General features: G+C 36.7%; 1 pseudogene; it reads left to right on the top strand.

Moving 5' to 3' along the window:
* Positions 1-5,983, top strand: part of LOC144240891 (proteasome subunit beta type-6 pseudogene) — a 28,084-nt pseudogene that overhangs the window by 12,612 nt on the left and 9,489 nt on the right.

Here is a 5,983-nt window from a genome sequence, read left to right as displayed (position 1 = left end):
TGATGAACATAGATGCAAAACTATTTTAAAAATATTAGCAAACAAGATTCAACAATAGATTAAATGAATTACACATTACAGTCATCTGGGATTTATTCTGGGTACACAAAGATGGTTCAATTATTGCAAATCAATCAATATGACATTAACAAAACAAAGGATTAAAAGCATATTATTACCTCAATAAATGTAGAAAAACCATTCGACAAAGTACAATATCCATTTATGATAAAACTCTCAACAAAGTGGGTTTGGAGTGATCATACCTCCACATAATAAAAGACATATTGTAAAAAAAACCCATAGTTAACATTATATTCAATGCTAAAACCTGAGAGCTTCTCCTCTAAGATTAGGAAAAAGACAGGGATATCCACTCTCACCATTTTTTTTCAACATAGTACTAGAAGTCTATCTACAGGGATCATGTAGTTTTACTCATGTGGAATTTGGGAAACACAACAGATTAACATAAGGAAAATAAAATAAAAACAGAGATGGGAGCAAAACATAGGAGAATCTTAAATACAGAGAACAATCTGAGGGTTGCTAGAGGGGAGGTGTAAGGGGGATGGATTAAATGGGTGATAGGCATTAAGGAGGGCACTTTTGGGGATGAGTACTAGGTGTCATATGTAAGAGATTAATAATTGGATTCTACTTCTGAAGCCAAGACTACACTATATGTTAACTTGAATTTAAATAATAAAAAAAGACAATAACAAGTGTTGGCAATAATGTGGAGAAAAAAGTATTCTTGTACCTGCTGGTGGAAATAGAAATTGGTACAGCTACTGTGGATAACAATATGGAAGATCCTTAAAAATTAAAAATAGAATTACCATATGATTCATTAATTCTACTACTGGATTTTTACCAAAAGAAAACAAAAACAAAAACACTAATTCAAAAATACATATCCACCCTAAAGCATATTAAAGCATTACGTATATTAGCCAAGATATGGAAGGAACCTAAGTGTCCATGGATTGATTATTGGACAAGGAAGATGTGGTATGTACATATACACATGATATATACATATACATATATAGTAAAATATTACACAGCCATAAAAAGGATGAGATCTTGCCATTTGTGTTAATGTGTGGAACTAGCAGGTATTATACTAAGTGAAATAAGTCAACCAGAGAAAGACAGATATCATATGATTTCATTCATATGTGGGATCTAAACAACAAATGAGTAACAAAGAAAAAGCGGAATCAGATCTATAAATATACAGAAAACATTGATGATTGCCAGAGGGGAGCATAAAGGGGGAAGGGGAAAATGTGTGAAGGGTACTGGGAGATACAGCCTTCCAATTATAGAATAAAAAAGTCATAGTAATAAAAGGTACAAAATAAGAAATATAGTCAATGATATTGTAATAGCAGTGTGTGGTGACAGATGGTAGCTACATTTGAAGCATAGCATAATATATAACCTTATTGAGTCACTGTGTTGTACCCCTGAATCTAATGCAACATTTTGTCAATCATAGTGAAGTTTCTAAAGAAAAATAATAAAAAGAAATTGAAAATAAGGATTTGAAAAACATTGAAAAAAATATTTTTAAATATGGAGTATATAAAAAAATTATTTTGTAGAATAAAAGTATTTATATGCAGTTGAAAAGAAAACATTTTTGGGGCGCCTGNTGGTTTCCTGTCTCACGTTCAGGTCATTTATCCATGTTGAGTTTATTTTTGTGTATGGTGTGAGAAATTGATCTAGTTTCATTCTTCTGCATGTTGCTGTCCAGTTCTTCCAGCCCCATCTATTAAAGAGGCTGTCTTTTTCCCGGATACTCTTTCCTGCTTTGTCAACGATTAGTTGGCTGTACACTTTTGGGTCCACTTCTGAGATCTCAATTNTAGCATTGTGATCTGAAAGTGTGCATGGTATGATCTCAAGTCTTTTGTATATATTGAGGGCTGCTTTATGTCCCAGTATGTGATCTATCTTGGAGAATGTGCCATAAGTACTTGAGAAGAAAGTGAATACCATAGCCTCAGGATGTACACTTCTAATATATCTGTCAAATCCATCTGGTCCAATCTGTCATTCACGTCCATTGTTTCTGTAGTGATTTTCTGTCTAGTTGATCTATCCATTGCTGTAAGTGGAGTACTAAAGTCCCCTGCTATTACCACATTCTTATCCATAAGATTGTTTCTGTTTGTTGTTAATTGTTTTTTATATTTAGGTGCTTCCATATTTGGTGCATAGACATTTATAATTGTTAGCTCTTCCTGATGGATAGACCCTGTAATTATTATATAATGCCCTTCTTCATCCCTTGTTACTGTCTTTAATTTAGAGTCCAGTTTATCTGATATAAGTATAGCTACTCGGGCTTTCTTTTGACTTTCAGAAACATGATATATATTTCTCCATTCCCTTACTTTCAATCTGAAGCTGTCCTCCAGTCTAAAATGAGTTTCTTGTAGATAACAGATAGATGGAATTTTTTTTTTTGATCCATTCTGCTACCCTATGTATTTTGACTCGGGCATTTAGCCCATTTACATTCTGTGTTATTATTGAAAAATATGGGTTTAGAGCCATCATGTTCTTTTTATGATTCATGCTTTTTGTGGTGTCTCTGGTACCTTGCATTCCTTGCAACATTTCCCTAATAGAGTCCTCCTCAGGGTTTCTTGTAAGGCTTTTTAGTGGTGTTGTATTTTTTAAATTTTTGTTTATTTGGGAGCACTTTTATCTCTCCTTCTATTCTGAATGACAGTGTTACTTGATAGATTCTTGGGTGCATATTTTTTCTGTTCATCACATTGAAGTTTTCCTGCCATTCCTTTCTAGCTTACCCAGTTTACATGGAAGGGTCTGTCAACACTCTGATAGGATTCTCTTTGTATGTTGGGGCCCTTTTATCCCTAGTGCTTTCATAATTCTCTCTTTGTCCTTATATTTTTCCAGTTTCACTATGATATGTTATGCAGAAAATCGATTTAAGTTACGTCTGAGCAGAGTTCTCTGTGCCTCTTGGATTTCAGTGCCTGTTTCCTTCTCCAGATTTGGGAAGTTCTCTGCTATAATTTGTTCAAGGACTCCTTCAGCGCCTTTCCCTCTCTCTTCCAATTCTGGAATTCCTATGATACAGATATTGTTCTGTTTGATTTTATCGCTGAGCTGTCAAACTCTCCCTTCGTGTTCTTGGATCAGTTTATCTCTCTTTTTTCTCAGTTTCCTCTCTTTCTATAATTCTGTCTTCTATTTCATCTATCTCCTCTCTGCCTCTTCAGTCCATACATTGGGCACCTCCATGTTATTATACATCACATTTATATCATTTTTTAATTCATCACAACTATCTTTAAGACTATTTTTACATAGTCCTTGTAGCAATAGTTTTTCTAATGTCTTCCATGCCTGTTTCAAGCCCAGCGATTAATTTTATGACAATTGTTCTAAATTCTCGTTCAGTTATTTTGCTTATATCTGTTTTGAGAAATTCTTTAGCTGTCATTTCTTCCTGGAATTTCTTTCAAGGAGAGGTCTTCCGTTTCGTCATGTTGGTTTAGCTTGTTTCTCTTGTTAGTTTTAAAACTTGTTATGCACTTTGCACCTGCGAGTACTGCTGTATAATGAAGGCTCTTTGATTCTTTCCTGTCCATGTAGTAAGTGTTCTTTGAATGGTGTCTCTTGGTCTCTCTTGTTGAGACTTTGGTTATTTTATTACCCTACTTGTAGTGGTATTTGGGACTCTCCACCATGTGTACTTTGGATTGTTTCTTGAGGTATCCCTGGAAAAGAAAACAGACAGACAAACACACAGGGAACAAAGGTATACAAACGCACAGACAAGTCCAACAAACACAGAAACCGAGAGGGGAAAAAGAAAAAGAAAAAAAAGGAAAGGAGAAAAAAATAGAAGAAGGAAAAATAATAATAAAAATAAATAAAAAATAAAAGAGAAGAAAAGAAAAGAAAAAATAAAAAAAAAGAGAAAGGACAGTCTAAAAGCATAAAACCAGAAATCCCAGCTACAAATAAAGACCTGGGTGTATGCAGTGCCGAGAAATGACAGGGCAGGTAGGAAGCGAAATTGGAAATGAAGTGACAGGACAGAGAGACTGAGACTTAATTCAGAGAGAGAAAGAGGAGAATATGGTTAGATGCGAGGAGAAAGAAAAGAAGGTAATGTTATTCAGAGAAACTATATAGTCTGATTACTCCAGAGAGAGAAAGAGAGATAAAAAGGTAGTGGTGGAGGTGTAGAATATACATCTAGCGAATGGATTAAATGTTACTGTTTAAGCAAACCAGTGACCAGAGTGCCCAGTCCAACAGAGTGGAGGGTTACGAATGAGACAAGGGAAATTATATCTGAATAGAATGAATTGATCTAGAATTAATCACAGCAGTGCATTCATGTTGTTCTTGCCCCGGGCTCCAGTAAAATAAATAAATAAATAAATAAATAAATAAAGCTCTCTAGAGAGGATGGGCGTGGTTTTGTGTAGGCGAGTCTTAACCTCCATTGAGTTCAGTCCGGTTCGAGGCTCTCTGAGGTCCTGCCTAGGTTGTTATGGGGAGAAAAACGGTGGCTCCCCAGTCCCTTCTAGAACCAGGTGTTGCAACTCACTCTTTTGGTTCCGATCTCTCTGTGCCACAGGCATAGTCAAGGTGGGCCGTGCTCTATATCCCAAGCCAGGCCTCTCTTCTTGATCTTAGTCTGCGCACCCCACTGATATCGCCTGAAATATAAACCCGTAGGCCAAGTCCCCCTGAGCAATTTCAAGCCTCTGGGAATCGAGCTGAGCCAGAAGAGTGGCAGCGCGGCTTTAGATCAGCTGCTTGCCCTCCAGATGGAGCTGGCAAGTGAGCAGCTGTTTCTCCCGGGGTTGCCTGGGACCATTGAGTCCCACTCAGGGTCAGCTGGACAGCAGGAAACCGAATCCTTCTGTGTCCAGAGCCGAGTATTTTCTCTCTAGAGACAAGGACAGTGTCTTGAGCAGTTCTAGCCACTCTTTCTTTTCCCCTAGACTCACTGCATCTCCCCGAAAGGGGGCTCCCTCCCTTCCCTCCGTGTCTCCAGGTCGGCCTGTTTTTATCTTCCCCAGTTCACACTCATGCTATAAGGTTTTCTCAGTAGACTCTGTCTCCTTTTCCTCCCAAACTCCTGGATTCTGTAAGGGTTCCTATGGCTTCAGGCCTTCTTCTTGTGAGATATGGGGGCGAGTGCAATGTACGGAGCTCCCTACCTCTCTGCCATCTTGCCTCCCTTCCCTTTATGGTATTTTTCTTACAGCAGCCTGAACACAGATTAAGGCAATTATCTAATGTAATGTAATAGAATCCGTTTTCTTTCCACACCCTTTTACAGCTTTCAGGAATACACATTACAAGCATTTTGATGGAAATATGTAAAATAATTGACAAATGTGTGTTATTCTTTCATGGTGACTTGCAGCTTATCATTAAATAAAGTAATAAACTAAAGAACAAAGTGTCTAAAGGTAAATTATTACATTTAGAGGTCTGTGTATGTATGTAGGAAGTGGGGGTTACTGGCTACATATAACTCTCAATTTCTTTTGACAGTATAAAAGATATGGTTCTTTCCTTCCATTATTTGTTTACTTTTTCTTAATGCTAAGAAAATACAGATGAAACAAAACATGATAAAGGTATCCAAAGGAAGATTGTTAAGTTTTAGCTTAAATTCAGAAATGGTTTCCAAAATTAAATTTTCAGAACATGGGGTAAAATGTTATAGCATTTTGGCTTGAGTACTTCAAGCATTTAATAAGTGAAGCATGTACCACTAAAATTACCTCAATAAATTACATGCAAAAAAATCAATTCCTGGGACTCATGGAAGACTTGTTTTTATTTATTACAGTTCCACAGAAGTAGAAATGCTCATTTCGGATTAGCCAGTGTTCGCTGTGGTAAGGCCATTCTGTGAAACCAAGTGCTCAGTTGTTTTTTAAAGCAGCTTATGAATCCACCT

Source organism: Crocuta crocuta, unplaced genomic scaffold, assembly GCF_008692635.1.
Source record: "Crocuta crocuta isolate KB4526 unplaced genomic scaffold, BGI_CrCroc_1.0 scaffold575, whole genome shotgun sequence".
Lineage (NCBI taxonomy): Eukaryota > Metazoa > Chordata > Mammalia > Carnivora > Hyaenidae > Crocuta > Crocuta crocuta.
The sequence above is the reverse complement of the archived record's forward strand: the minus strand, read 5'-3'. Positions and strand labels throughout refer to the sequence as shown.